The sequence below is a fragment of the Malaclemys terrapin genome, chromosome 9 (assembly GCF_027887155.1).
Source record: "Malaclemys terrapin pileata isolate rMalTer1 chromosome 9, rMalTer1.hap1, whole genome shotgun sequence".
NCBI lineage: Eukaryota > Metazoa > Chordata > Testudines > Emydidae > Malaclemys > Malaclemys terrapin.
In genome coordinates, this window is record NC_071513.1 from 40,288,896 (window position 1) to 40,310,292 (window position 21,397).

The 21,397-nt window shown below is 47.9% G+C and overlaps 1 protein-coding gene across 1 annotated transcript in view; it reads left to right on the top strand.

The window, feature by feature from the left end:
* The window catches only part of GABRQ (gamma-aminobutyric acid type A receptor subunit theta), a 95,526-nt gene that overhangs the window by 39,704 nt on the left and 34,425 nt on the right, over positions 1-21,397 (top strand). The gene's annotated exons all lie outside the window — the stretch shown is intronic.

Here is a 21,397-nt window from a genome sequence, read left to right on the forward strand (position 1 = left end):
CATTTTGACATTCACCTCACTGGAGCCAGGATTTCATCTTCTATATTTAAAGTTACCAGTGACGGAAAACACCATCATCGCTACAAGGATTCACCAATGGTAGTGATGACCTAACAAAGATTGAGAATCTACAGTCCGCTCTGTCCTTTTCAAAGATACAGTTATGGGTTTTTTGTTCACCTCTTTAACTCTTAAAATAGGTTTTCCTCCAAAAAAGCCCAACTAGGGAAATTACATGCAAATAATTTACTAGAAGTAATGTGGGTTAGTCTCTCTGTTCACTGCTTCTTGATGCCCAAAGGTTTTAGAACATAGAGGAGATGAAGCATTTATGTCTTGGTGCTGGAAGTTCTTAGTGGCTACTATCTTATTCCAGGATACAAGTAATGCCTGTTGAAGTCATGAATGTGTTCTCATAGCATTCAGGAATTTCTAGCACTGTGACATGACTGCATTACCTGCAGTGTATTACAGCACAGCATCTGGGAATTTCTTGCTCAGAATATTAAACATTCTGCTGTAGTATAGCACAGCTAATGCAGTCATATGCTAGAAGTTATGAGCTGTAATATACTGCAGGTGATGCAGTCATGTCACAATGCTGCAGGTTCCTGGATATGATAGTGTTGCAATATAGCAGATGCAATATGCTGCTCTGTCTCGGTGCTGGGGAGGGCTTCAAGGTAGCTGGTCTGTCACATACAGAGATGATGCAGATGTGTCTCTGGGAAATTCCCAGATGCTGTGCTGTGATACAGCGGAGGTAGTGCAGTCCTGTCTCAGTGCTGGGGGTTCCCAGATGCTGACATATAATGGGATATTGCAGACATATCTCAAGTGCTGGGGGTTTCCAGAGACTGTGCTGTAATATAATGCATCACAGCTGGTATTTCTCTTTGCTTTCTACTGCCAAAGAGTTCACTGTAGTATAGCTTAGGTCATGTAGTTATTGTCACTGGTTCAAGTTCTTGGGTGCAGTGCTGTAATTTACAGTTTGCTTGTGTACATTTACTTGTGAAACCAAGTAGTGGCTATATGCATACAGGTAGCCATACCTCTCCCACAAGAGAGGCTGACAGAGAATGAAAAGGCTGATCCTGAACAAAGCTTGCTTCCTTACACAGTTGCCAATCCTGCATACTACACCATCACATTCACAGCATGCTTACACTCCTGCCATCATTCTCACATCTCAGTTTATTTTGCTTCTTCTGTACTATGATGACTAATTAAACATCCCCAGCTCTCATCTTCTCCAGCAGTGGGGAGCAGCCGGTGCATGGTGGATTACATCAACAGAGCCACCTAACTACTAGGAGAAATGGGATTTATATGTTTTCCCCAAACCAAAAGGAAGATTGGAGAAATAGGAGGTGGGGAAAACATTCAACTGATTTCTAGACATAGCATCTTAGTGCAGTCTGCCAAGGATCAGAGCATCTTTCTTCAGCATGAGTGCAGTCTTAAAAGCTAACGGCTAGATGCTGAAACTATTAATCACATTGAATCATAGGTGCTGGAACTAGGGATGCTGGGGAAGGGGTGGAGAGCTGCTGTACCCACTGGCTTGAAGTGGGTTCCATCATATACAGTGTTTATAGTTTGGTTCAATGGCTCTCAGCACCGCCACTATACAAATTATTCCAGCACCTCTGCATCGAATAGTGCCTTACTCTACTAGCAATCTCCCTGATTTCAATGGGCCTTCTTCTGGAGTAAGGAACTACACAATGTGAGTAAAGCATCTGGCTCAATGAATGCAACGTAAATCCATTGTTAGAGCAATGTGGAGGAAGCTCAGGTTTGAACAAACACGGTGACTAAATTGCCTTCTCCACTCTGGGATGGGTGATCCTTTGGTACTAGAGTTAGAGTCTTGTGTGGATGGAGCAGTGTGATAGTGCTCTCATTATTAATAAAGCAAACAGTTGTGCGGCATTCTGTAGTGCTCCTAATTCACTGGTCTGAAATTGATTATCACACACAAATGTTGATTACATAGAGACGCCCTGGTTTAGAAATTGGAAAATAGGTCAGTGTTGCTCAATGACTAGAGAGACCATGTTGGCATTGCCATATTCCTGACCATTTGAAAAAGGCAGACAAAGAGTTGGTTATCTGTAACAGATTTTCAGAATAAATCAACTCAATTTCCAGACCCATGCCAAGAGTCTGTTTCCTTCTGTATTTCTGTTTTCTTCCCTTTCTTCTCTTTCATTTCTTTAATGATTGTCCATCTACTTGTCTGTCTAATCCCCAGGTTCTTACAAAATACCCATCACCATGGTACCTATGTAATACTGCTCAGATATTGTCCTCCTGTGTCTCTTCAGATTCCTTCAAATGTCCAACATTTTGGTTTGGTGAAAGGAAGCACCTGCAAAGTTTGGATGCTTTATCTGAACATCGTGTGTCCGCAAAATTAAGGGTTTGGCTTTAATGTCATTGGGAGTTGCAGGTGGTCCATATTTCTCATGATCCCATGGTCAGGCTCTTAGACTGGAATTCTGTCATGGACGGTGCAATATTTTGTTCCTTATGCATGTTATCCCAGCTAGAACCAGGAAAAACAAACGTGTGGGGAAATATAAAATAATGAGGCTGAAAGTTACAGAACTTTTCTGAAGTCCTTAATAAGTTGGTTCAGATTCTGGACAAGACTTCAGGGGAACATCATATTTTACTTAAAATGGCTTATATCCTCTATACTGTGCGTCATAAATGTGGCAGCTCCCCATGTTCAGTCCCTAGTGGATCACAGGGGACATTTCAAAGAAGAAAACACGTGGCCCTTTATTTTTCTCTGAATTGGAAATTCATCACACCTTTTGCTTCTGTGCTTCCTGCAGGAATTTATTGCAAAGACTAAAGATTGGTATTGGGATTAGTATATGATTATAGAGTGATTCATGTGCACGAACACAGAGAAGGATATGGCCCAACAATCTTACAATATAAACCAGAGAAAGCACAGTGCAACAATTCAAGTGAATGAGGGTATGAATCAATGGTAAAGAGACCATGGTAGGAAATAGGAAATATGCCTGGAAGAAGAACTGGGCTTGCAAGAGTAGAGGGAGATAAGAAGTCAGGGACTGGTCTAAGTATAAGAAGCTGCATGAATGGATGCACTAAACCAGGGGCCAGCAACCTTTCAGAAGTGCTGTGCCGAGTCTTCATTTATTCACTCTAATTTAAGGTTTCGCATGCCAGTAATACATTTTAATATTTTTAGAAGATCTCTTTCTATACATTTATAATATATAACTAAACAATTGTTGTATGTAAAATAAATAAGGTTTTAAAAATGTTTAAGCTTCATTTAAAATTAAATTAAAATGCAGAGCCCCCCAGACCGGTGGCCAGGTCCCGGGCAGTGTGAGTGCCACTCAAAATCAGCTCGTGTGCCGCCTTTGGCACACGTGCCATAGGTTGCCTACCCCTGAACTAAACCAAGAGTGGGACATGGTGAGCAAGGGCTGTTGGTGAGGAAGGGACAAAAAATGCATCATCAGCCACTACCATCCTGGCTTTCTGCAGCATCCCCCCTCGGAGGATGATCTGAGAACTGGAGGAAAGGATCAGTAATTTTACAGTAGCAGCTGGATTTCAAAGGGTCCTAGAGAGATTGAGAATACCAAGTTAGGGGTGGTATTGCCTTATTTCCAATGGAAAACTATGCAGCTTCTCCCTATGAGATGCTGAGTATCGTGAGCTTTAAATCAGGGTTTCCATTGCACTTTGACGAGCTGTGCCTCCTTTGGTCCAAGTTTAAGCAAAGAGAAAACCCCTCTGGAAGATGCACAAATCCGGCTCCTTGCCCCGTTTCCTATGGGCGAGCTCCACATGCCTCTATAGGGCTAAGCAAGGGACAATTTTGTTTTAGACTCAGAGTAAACATCCGCCCACCACCACCTCTGTGCTGGAAACACTGATAACCTTGGTATGAGAATGTAGCCTCTGTGCCCCGCTACTGATTCTATCCCCCAGAAATAGCCAGGGATACCTACCAGCCCATGGATACCTGGTAGAGGAGAAGCCCGGTACAGGACTTAGTTGGCTATGCAACATATCAGATGATTCCACTCCATCACATAGAACTGAAATTCCTATAGCAACAGTGCCAGCTTCACCCCCTGGGCTACCAAGACGCAGGCATGTCTGCCTGGAGTAGGGCTGCAGCTGCACAAGAGACCTGGAATCCCAAAGACAGCTGGTACAGAACCAAAATGGGTAGGATTGGCCTGGGAAGGGGGCGCTGTTTCAGCACTCCTACCAGGTAGACTCCTCCCGCCAGGCACTAGGGGACCTGGCTGTTCTCCCACCAGAGGAGAGTGACAGAAGTCCCACCAATCCCTTCCCCTGAGTCGGGGGCCCCCACCCTCCTGTGAAGCTGTTTCCATCTGCCTGCATCCCTGGGAGTGAATGTGGCCCAAGATTCTGTAGCCCCCAGGGAGTGTCTTAATGCTCTCCATGTTACAAGAAAGCTCTTTCTGTATATATGTAAATAGTTAATGGAGAAGATCCTCAAGAATTTGTAGCACCATTCCCAAGTTGTGTCGGCCCAATAAAATATTGCTCACTTCAAATGGCGTTCTCCGTCCATCTCTTTACCTGGAGCTCTTAGCATTAAGCACTAGATTTGAAACCCCCCAGATCGCCTGGAACCACAAGTCCAAGCCCTAGTAGGATTGACTCAGCCCTTGTTCATTCCAGTGCTGATAACCTGAGTTCCATGCATCTTCCTAATATGATGGCCTTCCAGGTGAGAGCATCCTGAGTTCACATTAAACTATCCCATGATCCTAAGAGTGAGAGTTTACCTAGGATTCCTTAGCCAAGATTTTCCTTCCCCACACTATGTGCTGAAGCCGGCTGCATTTTGGGGGTGCTATGGTATAGAGAAAAGTGCTTTGGGATGAATGGTGCTATATAAAATATTACAATTATCTATCTGTTTCTGTACCAAATGGCTCATCTTTAGATCAGCACATACTGCAGTATTTTACAGTAACAATACAAACTACTGCAGTTCACAATAGCATTCCTACAGTATTTGGAAACGTTGCAGAGTACTGTACGTACCTAGGTCAAAAGCTTATAGTAGCTACTCAATCTGTTCTCAGTCCTTAGAAAGGCAAAACTCCGAATGCCTATTTATTGAAAAAAACTGCTATATTCTAAAGCAATGCTCCACATCTCTGCCTCTTTCAACAACAGTGCTGCAGTGTACTGGAAGAATACTGTAGAATGCTTAAGTATTTTCCTTACATTGGTGAAAGCTTCATCTGGATATGGACTGCCTTAAAATTGAATAAGATCTCCAGGCTCTGGCCTATAGACAACCCAGAATATATACATTGAAAGCATGCAGCTATGGAGTGTGGGTGTGGGTATGCGCACGAGCCTCTCAATATAGAAACCAGTTCTGAATCCAAATGCGTGTGTGAGGGGGGTTGCAATTTGAATACGTAAATAAATAAGGATATATATAGCTCTATACGTTATATACATGCTAAGCGATGATTGCAGATAAAAACCTTGCTTCTTCTGAAGGCTGGAACAGGGCTCCCTGTATATTCCCACGTTTCCTGGATCCCCTCCCTTCTGCTATCACATTTGCAGGTCTCTGGAGGAGGGGGCTTAGTTAATATTCTGAGTCTGTGCCGTGTTGCTAGGCAACAGAGAAGAATGACTGTTCAAGTCAGAAGAATGGTAGGAAAGGGAGAGGAACTAATGAGATGTTGGAGGTCCAGACAGGCCCTCCGGTTAGATAAAAGGGGTCACGACGAAATGGGTTGCGGGATAGAGTGCCTGTTTGCCTGTGTGCGGAACAGGGATTAGGCAAACCCTGCTGCTCTGCTCTGAGCAGTGATCCCAGGCAGCTCCCACAGATTAAAGGGGAGACCTTGGGATAACAGGCCAGATTCTCAGTCCCTCCCGAGTGCCCCTTGAGGCAGCAAAGGAGGAGAATCTTCAACAGGGGTAGGACTGCCCTGTACTGCTTACTCACTGGCATAGGGGGACAGCTGGGCAGGAGAGTTCCCCTCCTATATTCTCCCCCAGTCAGGGATATGTTGCATTTGAGCCAGTGTCCGGAAACTGCCTGACTCAGAGCAGACATTTTGGGTCCCAGTTGCATAGGAGTGGGGGAACATGGCTCACGCAGGCTCAGCAACTCACAAGCTTGACCCTGTCTCCTCTTCCAGCCTCAGGGGAGAAAACAATTTGCCACCACCTTGGGCTCCCCATAGCAGGATTGGAAGGGGACATGGGTTGTGTCCTGGTTTCCCCTACCCCCACTCTTGGCCTCCTTCGGTCCACACACATTGATGTTTTACCCTCACCGTACCTTCCGGAGGTAGAGAACGATCCTTTTTCCTATTTTACAGATGGAGAACTGAGGTATAGAGGTTTGCACTGTGTCAGAGCAGGGAATTAAACCCAGATCTTCTCAGTCCCAGGCCAATACTTTAACCACAAAGGTCATCTACCCTCTTGTCCATCTGTCTGCATGAACACAATGGTGGACCTGCATGAAGCGGGGCAGTCTGTAGCAACTGGGTATCGCATGCTTCTATGACAACCCCTCCTTTAATCGCAGGGCTGTGCCCATTGGCAGCTCCCGCTCCTATCCCTGCACAGGCTTTTGTCCCCTCTCAGTATTGTCAGTTGTATCAAAGACGTCGGAAAAATTACACAACGCCTTTGGGTATTTTTATTATCTGGATACTTTATTTACCGAGCTCGCATGGGCTCTTTGCCAATAACTTTCAGCCAACTCTGCAAATATAATTCCCTGGCTCTGGGATTGTTGGTCCTGAGCACTGCAGAGAGCACTTGCTCACCACGGATGGGCATTGCAGATCGGTATCTCTTCCTTCAGCTTGGAATTGCATTCAGCTGCCCATAAATTCAAAGCACTGAGACAGGACTTTCTGGGCTTGCTGAAATCTCCATTTTTTTGCATGCACAATGTACTAAGCCAGGATAATCAGGGAGACCCTCATATGGATCTAACCTAAGTGCTGTTGTTGGTCAATCACCTTAAACCTGTTAGTGATACTTATGAAGCTGAAACTTGAATTGCTCAACTGGGAGGAGGGTACCACAGGTCATATTCTGCACTCATTTATGCTCAGGTAAATCTGGAGTGGCTCCATTGGCTTTAATAGAGATTCTCAGGGTTGACACTGGTGCAATTGAGAGCAGAATCTGGTCCATAATTAGAACATGAGATAGACTATACCTATGATGTCATGCCACTATTTTACCAATCCTCCTCACAATGCAGAATGTTCTCTGGAATATATTCTGCAGTGCAGAGTCCAGCCTTTAAGAGGCTTGATTTTCAAAAATGAGCATATACTACTGAGTTTGCTGACTTTGTGGGTGTGCAAGGTGTTTGTACATACAGGAGGGCAGTTAGATGCATAACTGGAGTTGTTTGCACATGCAACTCATTATACAGACGCTCCCTGGATTATGCAAGACCCGACTTACACAAATTTGCACTTGCGGAAAAAGTTCCATAAGCCAGAAATAGGATTTTAGAGTTGCGGAAATTTTTGCATAACTGACGGGTATACATTTCCGACTTACGCAAAATTCAAGTTATGTATGGCTTTCCGGAACGGAACGATTGCGTAAGTCGGGGGGCGTCTGTATTTGTACGTGCAAACTGGGCACACACAATTGCTTGGGCTTGCTGAAGAAAACCGGGCCTTAAATTTCTCAAGCAACAGGGCTTCCATCACTTCTCTTGGGAGCCTCATCCATGGTCCAATAGATGTTACCATTGGGAGTACAGGCGAGTCTCATCTTACGCGGGGGTTCCGTTCCGTGGTTAGCGTGTAAAGCGAAAACCGCGTATAGTCAAAATTACATTGAGTTGAATGGTGGGCGGAATCGCCTGCACTACAGGTACAGTATTAAAATTGTTATTTTTCTCTTTTGTTTTCGTTTTTGCCGACCGTGTAAAGCTGAAATCGCGCATGTTAAATGCGTGTAAGATGCGACAGACCTGTATGTCCTGCTATTCACCCAACGTTTCGTGTCCTTAATTTCATCCCATTATACCCTCGCATCCCAAACCATCCTAAATAGCCCCTTTCTGTGTTCAGACCCAACAGATCCTTACACACTCTTACAACCTTCCTTGGTATTCATTTAGTAAAACTATGCTGTGCATAGCTAGTTATTTTAATCATCCTGTACATCAGTCCCTTCACCCCATTAATCAGTTTTGTTGGTTTTTCCCTTGGACCCTCCTGTTTATTAACGTCCTTCTGGTATCTTCCTGAATTGGCTCATCATCCTGTTCCTCTCCCCTCTTTTAAATCTCTCCTGAAAACACATGATAGGGGCATTATCTGTAGAGCACCAGGAACATTTCTATTGTTGTAGAAATTCTAATGGTTTTGGCGTGCAGAACTGTTTGTGCAGGATTCCACTCTACACCCCAAGCAGAGAAGTACTTTCACTGCCCTGATGTGTGACATGATACCACTACCTTTGCAGCCCCAAACAGCATTGTCCTTTTGGACTGCCACAATGAATTACAAGCTCTATTTAATTTTCTGCCCAGGAGGAAAAAATAGCCTCCAATGTGTATTATATACACTTACCACTTGCCTATAGATCCAAGGGCCTCAAAGTGCTTTATGAAGGCGAGTGGATATCATTATCTCCATGTAGGGGGGGGAGGGGCAGGAGGCAATGAGATATATGTAAGGTGCCCAAGGACACCCAGCGAGTTAGCAGTAGATGAGCTGGGAATAAGTTTCAGGGGTAAACTTTTCGAAAACATCTTAGAATATGTCTACACTGCAAAACAAAGAAACCCCATAACAGTGACTCTTAGAGCCCAGGTCCACAGACTCAGGCTCACACAATAGCCTGGGGAGCTTGGGGAGGGGCATGGATCTCTGAGCCCAAGCTGACATGTCTACGCAGAGCCGGCTTTAGGAAGTGCGGGGCCCAATTCGAACAGTTTTGACGGGGCCCTGGCAGGGATGACTGAAAATTAAAAAAAACACGTGAAAAAACACATGTGGGGCTTGTTCTCACCGGGCGGCACTCATAGTCTTCGGCGGTTTGTCCTTCACTCGCTCCGGGTCTTTGGTGGCACTGAAGGACCTGCTGCCAAAGTGCTGCCGAAGACCCAGAGCGAGTGAAGGACCCGCCGCTGAAGTGCCGCCGAAGACCCGGAGTGCTGCCGGGTGAGTAAAAATTAAAAAGGAGCCTCTAGCCAGGGAAGGGATTCTCGGCCACTTGCCCCCACCCCGGTGGCCCTGCCACTGGGCGCGGGGCCCTCTTAGGCGCGGGGCCCGATTCGGGGGAATTGGTGGAATTGGCCTAAAGCCGGCCCTGTGTCTACGGAGCTATTTTTAGCGCTGTAGCATGAGCCCTGCAAGCCCGAGGCTGTAGACTTGGGCTCTGAGACTCGCTGCAGTGTAGACTTACCCTGTGTGACTTAGAAGCCTAGGCCCAGATCCCCAAAGGAAGTTAGGTGCTAATGCCCATTGATTTCAATGGAAGGTAGGTGCCTTAATACCTATGAGGATCTAGGTCTTACGTCCTAAGTCACTGAAGTGCTTCTGAACATTTTACTCCAAATCTCTTGGGTTTTAGTCCTGTGTTCTTTCCATTGGGCCACACATACAGCGACAACAACACAACATTTCCTCTGCGATGGCGTGGTGTGACTGGATTTGTGTATTTAAGATCCTTGAAAAGATCTCTAGGGGGAGCTTTATACCCTATAGCAAACACGCTAGGGGAAAAAATGCACCAGGAATATCCATTTAGAAAAGACATTTTCCTTCCCTGCCATATTGCTGGGCACAGCAGCACAATGATGGGCCAGGAGGAGGTAACCTTGTTCAGAATCCTCCTGCTATAAAATCAGGACATTTGCTTCTTGCTTGCTGCTACTGCTGCTGCTGGCTCATTTCAAGAAAGTGACTGTGAGGCAAAATTCCATTGGTGACTGCATGCCTCACGAGAGGCAGTGATGTTTGCTCTTTGAATGGGGCCATGTAGGAAAATCCCAATGTTATCCTTTGCTCTGGTAGGATCCCACGTTCTCTCCTCCCCCATCATTATAAGAGAGGCTGTAGAGAACCAGTAGCTGTGCCGGTCACACTTTAAGTGTCTCATATTCAGAGTTAATTGAGATTTAACAGGAGAGTTGTTGCATGTTAATTAAATACAAAGTGATTATTAAAAACATATTTTTTGAGGTTTAGCAGCTGCGTAATAAGAGACGTGTCTGTTATGTATACAGCGGGCCATTGGCAACTGCGAATTAGAAAAAAAATGAGGAGTTCTGGTGTAGCCGTAAACCTGGAGAGGAAAGCTCTGCAGAATGGGCTGGTGTGTAAACACCAAGATGTGTTCATATCCATGGCAACAAGTGTATAGTGGACACAGATACCATAGGCTAGGTCAGCAGCTGCATTGAATATTGGCTTGGTACAGCTCTGTTGGGGGAAACTAAGACAGAGGTGGGGGAGAGAAATGAAATGGTTTAATGAAGATTCCCCCATGCAAAAATGGTAGGGGTTGGACTGTTGGGTCTGAAGAGTTGGGTAAGGCCCTTTACAAGCATAAGATGCACTCAAAGCCTCCTGGGAAATCTGTGGAAATGAGATCCCCACACTGATAAGGTGGGAGAACTCTCTCACCGCCTGGCCTATTTGTGAGCCGCCTAGGGCTTGTTTATGGCCCTGAATGCAGAGGCAGTTCAGAGTTACACTGCCCCAGCAGCAGCGCTGGGAAGGACTGTGCCTTCAGCAGGGCAGGTGGTGGGTAGGGATCACACTGAACCATCCCGTCGGGTGTCTTAGCGTACCCCCCTCTCTGCATCCAGCCAGCTCTGTGAGCCAGTGCTGAGGGGAATCACACAGAAACTGGTTTGCGTGGTTAAGGTTCCAGGTAGATCATGTACCATAAGTGATGGTTCTGGAAAGCGCGTTCTGTGAGCGAGGCCACCATTACCTACAGGCTCACATTACACAGGCTGTTCCTCTCCCATTCCCACCCCAGTGCTGGCTGCTCCTCCTCTCACCTTGTAAGTTTCCAGTTTGACAGGGGGCTAACGCAGGAGCCACTTGGTGCTGCCCTCTGGTCAGATGTGTCCTCCAAGGGCTGAGCCAAGAGGGGGCAGGGGATACAGAGTCAGTTCTGTTAGGGCAGTGGTTTGTGCCAGTCCTGTTGGTATAGCGCAGGGGTCAGCAACCTTTCAGAAGTGGTGTGCCGAGTCTTCATTTATTCACTCTAATTTAAGGTTTCGCGTGCCAGTAAATACATTTTAACGTTTTTAGAAGGGCTCTCTCTATAAGTCTATAATATACATCTAAACTATTGTATGTAAAGTAAATAAGGTTTATAAAATATTTAAGAAGCTTCATTTAAAATTAAATTAAAATGCAGAGCTCCCCGGACCGGTGGCCAGGACCCAGGTGGTGTGAGTGCCACTGAAAATCAGCTCGCATGCTGCCTTTGGCACATGTGCCACAGGTTGCCTACCCCTGGTATAACGCCCCTGGCTGCTGGGGCGATATGGGGGAGAAGGGTGAGACACAGTGAATTTTTATACTCAAAGCCCCAGTGTGGGATACAGCTGAGTTATCTGTCCCAGGCACAGGACACATGTACAGCAATTACAAACCTGCAGATTAAAACAAACCTAGACTGACAACAAATCAATGAGGGAAGTTTTCCAGGAAAACTACTCCCCAGGTGACATGAGAAATTCAAGCCCCTCAAAGCAAAGCCCTGCTGCACAGAAAGGACTGATGGCATGGCCTGGAGGTTGGCCAATTCCCATCCCCTTGGAACAATGCTGGAAATGAATTCCAGAGTCCAAGGGGCTTGCACCAAGACTGACTCTCACCCCGGCATTCAAATTGAGAGAGAGACAGAGAGTCCAAGCTCCTCTCAGCTGTTGGACTAAGCTGAGGGAGAGGGGCAGTCTCTAAAGTAGTAGTGCCTGAACCAGGCAGGACTTTATAGGTCATAATGAACTTCCAGGCTTCCACCAGGAAAAAAAATGAGAAGTCAATGCAGTCTGCACAGATGTGAGCAAATCCCTCTGAGAAGCACTGCCCCCTTCTGCCCTAACTGAAGCTTATGAGTCATTTTATAGGCCATGGAGAGCTGAAAAAACTCTCGTCCTGCCTCTGCTATCTCAGAATAACTGGTGCTGTTCCTGGCTTTCAGAACAAAATGCTTAAAGTGGGCCAGGAAGGCCACAGGCTCGGCGAAAAAATAAAAATCGAGCCAGGTCACTGTTGGGCGCACTTTAATTATTGTTCGAAGTTGCTGCTCTCAGATCATGACAGCTCCCCCAACTCTCAGGCCCACCTTTTTCAGACCACTGTAAGTACTGGCATAAAGCACTTGGCTAGTCCAGAACCTTGTCTTCATTGTATCTGTAATGAAACAAGTAATCCAGGGGTAGGCAACCTATGGCACGCGTGTCGAAGGCGGCACGCGAACTGATTTTCAGTGGCACTCACACTGCCCAGGTCCTGGCCACCAGTCCAGGGGGCTCTGCATTTTAATTTAATTTTAAATGAAGCTTCTTAAACATTTTGAAAACCTTATTTACTTTACATACAACAATAGTTTAGTTATATATTATAGACTTATAGAAAGAGACCTTCTAAAAACGTTAAAGTGTATTACTGGCACATGAAACCTTAAATCAGAGTGAATAAGTGAAGACTCGGCACACCACTTCTGAAAGGTTGCTGACCCCTGAAGTAATCCATCAGGAGGGCTAAACTGGATTTCTTGTTTAGCAAACTCACATAAAAACTGCCACCGTCTTACTTTCCCTCTGTCCCCCAACGTCCTCTCGTAAATATCACTCGTTCCTGCTCTAGTCAGCTGACTATAGATATAACCCATCTCTTCAAGAATTAACACGACACCCAACTGAGGAATAGTTTGTCCTCTAGGTTCTCTCTCAGAAATGACAGGAACAAAATTTGGTGTCTCATTATTGAAGCCAACAAGCCATTCATTATTGGCAGCTGAGTTCCCACCAGCTAGGAGACGTTCCATTCTCTCTCCCTTCTTCCAGAGTAGCAGTTTCCTTGATGTTCTTTATGACCACAGGTTCAGAGCACTGCAATTCTCTTTGCTTACATGGGATGGGATTTTTATTTGGTCCCTTTCCCCTCAAAAGAGATGTGCTTTAGCAAAGTCTATAGAATCAGGTGGAACAGCTGGTGTGGCAGGTAAGCTGTAAAATGTCCTTTGTCCTTCATGTCCCAAGCGGTGCATCAGCAAGAGCTCTCTCTCTCTCTCTCTCTCCCTGCCAAAAAGTTATCACTCCCAGTAGCTTCCACGTGCTTTGTGAAATATAACATCTACAGGGGGCTGAGAATAACTGTCTCTCCAGAGGGAACTAGAGAAAGCAGTGGTCTCTGAGTCATTTTGAGGAGAAAAATTGACTCAGCAGAGATCCACATCACCAGAATTGTGTTCTGAGTGGAGATTTGATCCACTGATTCAACATGTGCTACTCATCCCCCTCTAGTGGCTGGTCCTCAGAAGGTAAGAGCCTACTACATCTCCCTGCTAATACAGATACTCCTTTAGCTCAATGGTTAAGGATTGTGCTGGAGGTCCCGTACTGATAGGAAAAAGGAATTGGCAGACTGTATCAGACCAATAGTCCATCTCGTCCAATATCCTGACATGCACAATAGCCAGTACCTGTTAATTCAGGGGAAGGTACAAGGAACCCTGCAGTAGGCAAGTCTGGAATAGCCTGCCCAGAAGGAATGTTTCCTCCTAAATCTCGTAGTTAAAGGTTGGGGCTTGTGCCCCGAAGCAGGAGGGTTTATATGCCTCCCCAAACTCTTATGTAGTGTTTTAATATTTCCTATTCTAACTCTGGATGTTTTTATTCTCCATGTAAATGCCCATTTCTTTTTCAGTCCTGACAAGCTATTGGTCTCAATGACATCTTGTGGCAGTGAGTTTCACAGGCTCATTGGACCCTACATGAAAAAGTATTGCCATTCATCTGATTTGAATCAGTTCCCCAGTGACGACCCTCCGAAAAGAGCAGACGGGGAACTGCAGTCACCAGAATTAACCTGGACTCTGTATTTAAGCAAACTCACCCCATGCAACAGCTCTCCTCCCTTGGGCATATGATGTATGTTGGATGCAACATGCAGGTGGGGAATGATCTGTTTTGGGTGTGTCAGACATGAGGGCAAAGTGAGATTTCAGGGGGGTTGAGATGGGCAGCAAGAAGAAGTGGGAGAAGCACACGCAGACTGGAGGGGCTCTCCCCATTTGTTCACAGTGAGCAGAAATAGATGTGGTGTTCTTTTATCATGGGAATGTATCCCTGGCCATCCTAATCCTGTACAGGGTAGCAACATGTCATACACAGAAATTGCCACAGACACAAGGTAGCATCCTGGCCTGTGTGCTCCTAAGGTCAGGGATTATGTTGGAGCCATAGCCAGCACAGCGGGATCCTGATCCCAATTGTGACCTTGGGGCTCTATTGCAGTGCAAACAAATACATCATACTCTGTGGTGGGCCAGTTGGTGGTAACTGAGCCATGTGGAAATGTCACAGGGGCAACGACACAGAAATGCAGGGAATTTACTTAGGGGTTCCAGGAAGATGCAGCCTGGGTGGGTATGAGAGAGAGAGCTCTGTGTGAGTCTATGGCAGAGGTCCAGAACTCTCCACCCAACCCCCCGAGCTAGAGAGCTTTGGGACTGATCCAAAGCTCATTGGAGTCAATAGACTCCCAGGCCCGGATCCTCAAAGGTGTTTAGGTGCCCTGCTCCCACAAAGCAATGGGAGTTAGGTGCCTAAATACCTTTGAGGATCTGGGCTGCATTGCCATCAATGGGCTATGGATCAGGCCTGTAGCATATGACCCTAAACCTGGAGCCGAGGGTCCCTGAGTCATCGTCACTTAGTGACTTCTTCGGCTGTGTTGTGCTTTTGGGTAGGTGGAATTGTGGCGGGAGGGAGCTTCGTGGGCAGCTGTTTCAGAAGGGTAAGGAGGAGACTGACCTCTGGTATGTTAATGGCTCTTGCTCCAGTTGCCCTGTGTTTTGGCTGAGCTCTGAGCATTTGCTGAACTCCTCCCTTCCACCAGCCTCTTCACAACCCTTTTCTTCCCCACCTCCCCTCCCTATCCCAAGCTGTTCCTACTGCCCCCATTACTTCATTCCCTGTCCTGGGACAGAGGACAGCTGTCTGCTCCACACTAGAGTTCAAGATGTTTCTTCTCCTCTCCCCCCGCAACTTGCTTCATGTCAGCAAGCAAAGGACCGAGAACCCAGTGGATAGATGGGAGCCCAGCCCTGTGCATTTGGCTCATTTAATTGATAATTCAGCCTTTAACATGGAGCCCAATATCTTATTGCTGGCCTCTGGGATCACTGTGGGTGGGGTGGGGGGAGTTCTTACAGCAAAGGGACTGGGACCTGCGTGTTCTTCCCCAGTATGATGGGGAAGGCTCCCTGGGACAATGAAAATATTTATCCATTGATATGTATATTGGTGGCGGTGGTGTTTCTGATTCCACTCTAAGTGCTTTGTTCCCTTGTCTATTGGTGGGTCCAGGAACATCTCAGCATGTCACTCTGCACATCAGTCCTCCCTGTGGAGCATCTTGCTGTGCTCCTTGGCCCATCCATGGGTCTGGTGCCCCTAGATGAGTTTCAACATGCTCTGTGACATGTAAACAGCCTGCAGTGCCCCCAAGTGTTCTCTGGCTCATCTGTAGGTCCTGGCACCTCCTGGCTTTCCCAGTGCCTCAGTGAGAATCTTGTGCTCTGCAGAGTATCCACAGGTCACCTCCAGGGCTGTCCTGTGATTCTGTCTGGCACTCTGAGGAGTCTTTTAGCTTCATCCCAACATGCTACCTCTTGGTGCATCCCGGACTCACACATCCCGACTCTAGAGCTCACCAGACTGTGTTTCACTGGTGAATTCCTTTCTGTCTGCACAACCAGCTGGTTCTTGTTCTTTGGGGATACACACCAATGTCCTCAGTGAACAGTTCTCCATCTGCAGCACATTCTCAGTGCTCACCCGTTACGTTGTGTGGGTTACTTACGTGAGTCATGTGGCATTGTTTCTCTTCCCTGATTGGATGGCTTATGTAACCAACCAACACAGCAATACATTGTGACTTATAATGTACAAGCTGAAGTTTGCTCCTGTTGGATATTCGAGCTCAGAATTTGTTTCTCACAAGTGTGCGTGGCTAGGGAAGCTTGAGGGCTCTGATAGCTGAGGAAAGCAAATACAAATGGTGTCGTGAACATGATCCAATGAAAATTTGCTCAAATTAATACATGCCAACCATTTTTTTTTTTTGCTGCTGTTCCCTCAGCTTTATCCAGCATATCCCCTGGGACATTGGTTGTTCCCAGTACCTTGAAGAGCATCCTAGTGTATCCCTTATCGACCTAAGCACATTCCCTGTGGCATTCTGCAGGGCCACATTCCCCTTGGTGCAATCCTAGCCTAATAGTGAAATGCTTCACCATGCTCCCTGGATCACTTCCTTAGGGGCCCTTAGATGGCGTGAAAAGGGATCTCTGCTGAGCTTCACCAGACACTGAGATAATCAGTGGGGTTCCAACTGTCGGACTCTCCCAGATATGGCTGCCTAATGCAGGAGGAGGCTAGGACTGCCTTCAGCAGCTGGGAGAAGGCACAAGTGGCCTGCAAGCAGGCTCCTGATTTCAGTACCACAGCAGGCTGTTGCTAGCCTCTAAGGCCTTGGCTACACTTGCAGATGTACAGCGCTGTGAGTTAAACCTGACTTCGTGCAGCTGAGTAGGGAAAGCGCTGCAGTCTGTCCACACTGACACCTGCCCAGCGCACTGTCGTGGCCACATTTGCGGCAATTGCAGTGCTATTGGGAGCGGTGCATTATGGGCAGCTATCCCACAGAGCACCTTTTCCCATTCTGGTGCCGTGGGTTGTGGGAAGGTGGTGTGGGTGCGGGGGATTCTGGGTCCTGTCCCAATGCCCCGTGATGCATCGCTTCGCATCCCACAAATCCCTTTGTTTCCATCCACCTTTGGCACCATCTTTCAACGGTTTCTGTGCAGCGCGATCTGTCTGCGGGAAATGGAGTCCGAACTGCTGAGGTGTATGCTGACGAGTCTCGCCAGCACGTCACATTTGGCTGTCAAACTATTCCTTAAGATCCAAAGTGACAGTGAGAGTGAGGGTGAGGAGTCCTACGATGCTATCGAGCCGCATAACGCGTACGACATGAAATTGCTTGTGGCATTCACGGACATGCTCAGCACCGTGGAACACCGCTTTTGGGCTCAGGAAACAAGCACCAAGTGGTGGGATCACATCGTCACGGAAGTCTGGGATGACAAGCAGTGGCTGGAGAACTTTTGGATGAGAAAAGCCACTTTCATGGGACTGTGTGAGGAGCTCACCCCCACCCTGCGGCGCAAGGACACGAGATTGAGAGCTGCCCTGCCAGTGGAGAAGCAGGTGGCTATTGCAATCTGGAAGCTGGCAATCCAGACAGCTACCGGTCAGTCGCAAACCAGTTTGGAGTGGGAAAGTCAACCGTTGGAATCGTGTTGATGCAAGTTTGCAAGGCCATTAATCGCATCCTACTCAGAAGAACCGTAACTCTGGGTAACGTGCAGGAAATAGTAGATGGCTTTGCACAAATGGGGTTCCCTAACTGTGGAAGGACGATAGATGGGATGCATATTCCTATTCTGGCACCACCCCACCTAGGATCCGAGTACGTTAATCAGAAGGGGTATTTCTCTGTGGTTCTCCAGGCGCTGTGGCTCACCGTGGGCGTTTCATTGACATTAACACAGACTGGCCCAGAAAGGTGCATGATGCACGCATCTTTCGGAACACTTGGCTGTTTAGGAAGATGCAGGCCGGGACTTTTTTCCCAGAGCGGAAGATCATGGTAGGGGAAGTTGAAATGCCCATTGTGATCCTTGGAGATCCCGCTTACCCGTTAATGTCGTGGCTCATGAAACCCTGCACAGGGAGCCTTGACAGCAGCAAGGAGCGGTTCAACTACAGGCTGAGCCGGTGCCGAATGACTGTGGAGTGTGCCTTTGGCTGTTTAAAGGGGTGCTGGCGATCTCTGTATGGGAAGCTGGACTTGGTCAAAAACAGCATCCCCACGGTTATATCTGCGTGCTGTGCCCTCCATAATATTTGTGAAGGGAAGGGTGAAAGCTTCACTCAGGCATGGACCTCCGAGGTTCAACACCTGGAGGCTGAATTTGCACAGCCAGAGAGCAGGGCTATTACAGGGGCCCAGCGCGGGGCTGCAAGGATTAGGGATGCCTTGAGGGAGCAATTTGAGGCTGAAAACCAGCAGTGATATCTGGTGCCCTGCACAGGAGTGAAGTGCAGTAGTTCCAATCTTTAGGAATCAGTGTCTGCTTAGCAGACAAGCAGACTTGCAGTTCCCAGGCTAAGGAGTCTTTTACTTTATGCAATAATAAAGAATGTTTTCAAAGCCAAAGAATCCATTTATTGAAAAGAAAAAAAAATTATTTATTGAAAAGAAACAAGGCGGTGGAGTGGGGAATGGTACAATCACAGATTCGCGTATGTCCTGTCTGGTGTGCTGTGCAGTGAGTGCTGCACTTCAGGACAGCTATACTGCATGGTGATGGGGGTTGAGTGCAGAGGGTAAGAGTCATGGTTTTCAGGGCTGGGTGGTGAAGATACTGGTGTTGGAGGCAGTGGGTGGCGTGAAGAACACGGAAGTTGGGGAAAGTGGGTTGGAGGTGACAGTGGGGCACAACGGAAAGAGTTTTGGGACAAGGGCTGTAGTGGGGGGTGGCATTTGCATTTGCGGTACTGCTCCTCTTTCTGCATGGCTACCAGCCCCTGGATAGCATCTGCTTGGCGCTCCAGGATGCTTATGAGCCTATCAGTGCTTTGCTGCCGGTGCGCGGTGCTTTGCCACCGGTGCGCTGCGTTTTCCTGGCGGATCCTGCTTTCTCTCTCCCTCCAGTCCTGTGCTTTCTCATTCTCTTTAAAAGATTGCCGCATCACTTCTTGCAGCATGTCTTCTTTGCTTTTTCGCGGTCTCTTCCTGAGTCTTTGCAGTCTCTGAGCAGGCGATAAGAGGGACAGCTGAGGTCTCAAGGTTGATGCAGCTGTATAGGCAAAATGCAACATTTAACAGAGGCATCATTGTTTATACCAGACAGAGTAATGATTCCCCCCGCACTTAAGGAGTAGAAAACACACAGGGTCTACACAATAGTATAATTTTCCCGTCCGAAACAGAGCACACATATCCCATGGGAGTCTCAAAATGGTGAGTAAGGGGGACTGATTGTTTCAGGGCTGCACTGTCCTCTGGGTTTCTGTGCCTTGGGGAGAGCCAACAGCTTCAGGGGGCACCTACGCTGAACACTGTCCCAACATTTTCCACAGGAGTTCGTCCTGGACAATATCTTGCTGCTGAGGGTGACCTGGGAAGCAAGGGAGGGTCTTCTACTGCAATGCGGCTTCCGCCCTGGCCCATATGCAGCTTGCCTGTGTGCAGCAATGGTCCCCCCACCCCTCGTGGCACAGTGGCGCGGACATGTTAACCTGGCTGGAACAAGGACCACGGTGGCTCTCCCGATAAACCTACGCAAGTGCATTGCACACATTCTGGATGAGACATTCGAGGAGATTACCGAGGCCGATTACCGCGATGTGATAAACCACATCAATGCACTATTCCACATCTAGGCATGCATGCCTAACCCTCCTCTCCCAAAGAGCCCGCACTGAAAAAATTTCTTCCCGAAAAAAACCCCACTTACCGGGAACCTGCTCTTCTGTTTGTCCTCCACCAAGTATCGGCCGCTGCGACTGGCTACCTTCCTCCTGGCTCGAGCAGAGCTCCTGGCTGCAAGGCTCCAGGGATTCCATGGTGTCTCCATCCGGCCCACCACCATCACTCCCGTTTTCCTCCTCCTCCTCTTCCTCCTCCCCCCACACCGGCTCTGAAGTGTCCATGGTGGTACTCGGAGTGGAGGTGGGGTTAACCCCAAGTATCACATCCAGCTCTTTGTAGAATCGGCAAGTCACGGGGGGAGCACCCGAGCGGCCGCTTGCTTTGCGGGCTTTGTGGTAGGCACTCCGCAGCTCCTTCACTTTAATCCTGCACTGCAGGGCGTCCCGGTCATGGCCCCTTTCCATCATGTCCTTTGATAACTTCCCGAAGGTATCGTAATTCCTACGGCTGGAGCGCAGCTGGGACTGTACTGCTTCCTCCCCCCAAACACCGATGAGGTCCAGCAACTCGCCATTGCTCCATGCTGGGGCTCGCTTGGCGCATGGAGGCATGGTCACCTGGAAAGATTCGCTGATAGCACTCCACACCACGCCGGGCTGAGCAAACAGGAAGGGGATTTTTAAAATTCCCGGGGAATGTAAAGGGTGGGTCACATGGTTGGTTACCTGAGGCCAGGGCAGTAGAGTTTGAACTGATGACCAGAGTGGCTAGAACAGGCATTGTTGGATACTGCCGAATAATTCTGGAGACCATTCACAGCGCATTGGGCGGCCACACTGGCGCTGCAGCGCTGCAGCGGCAGCGCAATACTCGCTATTCCTCTCGGAGAGGTGGAGTACATGCAGCGCTGCAACCACGGAGATACAGTGCTGCAAATGCCTTGGCAGTGTGGACGGGGAGTGAGTTACAGCGCTGGGAGAGCCTTTACAGCTCTGTAACTTGCAAGTGTAGCCAAGGCCTTAGTCAGCATTCCTCAGCAGAGAGGAGCAGCTCTGGAATGTGAATGGCCGTCTGACCCCTGGGGTGTTCTTACCTTTCTTCTGTGTGTGCAAGGAGGAGGGGAAGGGAGAGAGGGGAAAAAAACCCTCCACCAAACCGGAGACTGGGGGGCGGGGGAGGAGATGGGGACTGGAGCTGGCAGCTCAAAAAGAGCCAGTGGCTTAGTGATGTGGAGGGAATGGCAGTAACGTAGGGGGATCCCAAAGGGATCCCGAAAGGACGGTTATGCTCAGAAAGCCTTCCAGCAGGCTCAGGTGCTGTGTCTGCTCCAGGAGGGGGTGAATGGGAGGCGCAGCGCTGAGCGGGGCCTGTCACGCAGCTGGGCTCCCAGGGCTGCCTCTTTGATGAAAAAAAATGGGACAATAAATAAAAAAACCCTAGAGCAGTAACTGGAGAGCCAGAGACCAGCCAGCCAACATGGCCTCTCCACATCTCTTCCACAGCAACCAGGTGAAGGGACCCTGGCAGGGGATTTGGAGAGGGGAAGCCCCCTATGTAGAGAGAGCCCAGGACACATGCTTTTCCTCCCATTATTGTGATGGACGTGCAAGTGTCTTCCAGCTGAGCAAGACTTAACCCAGCTG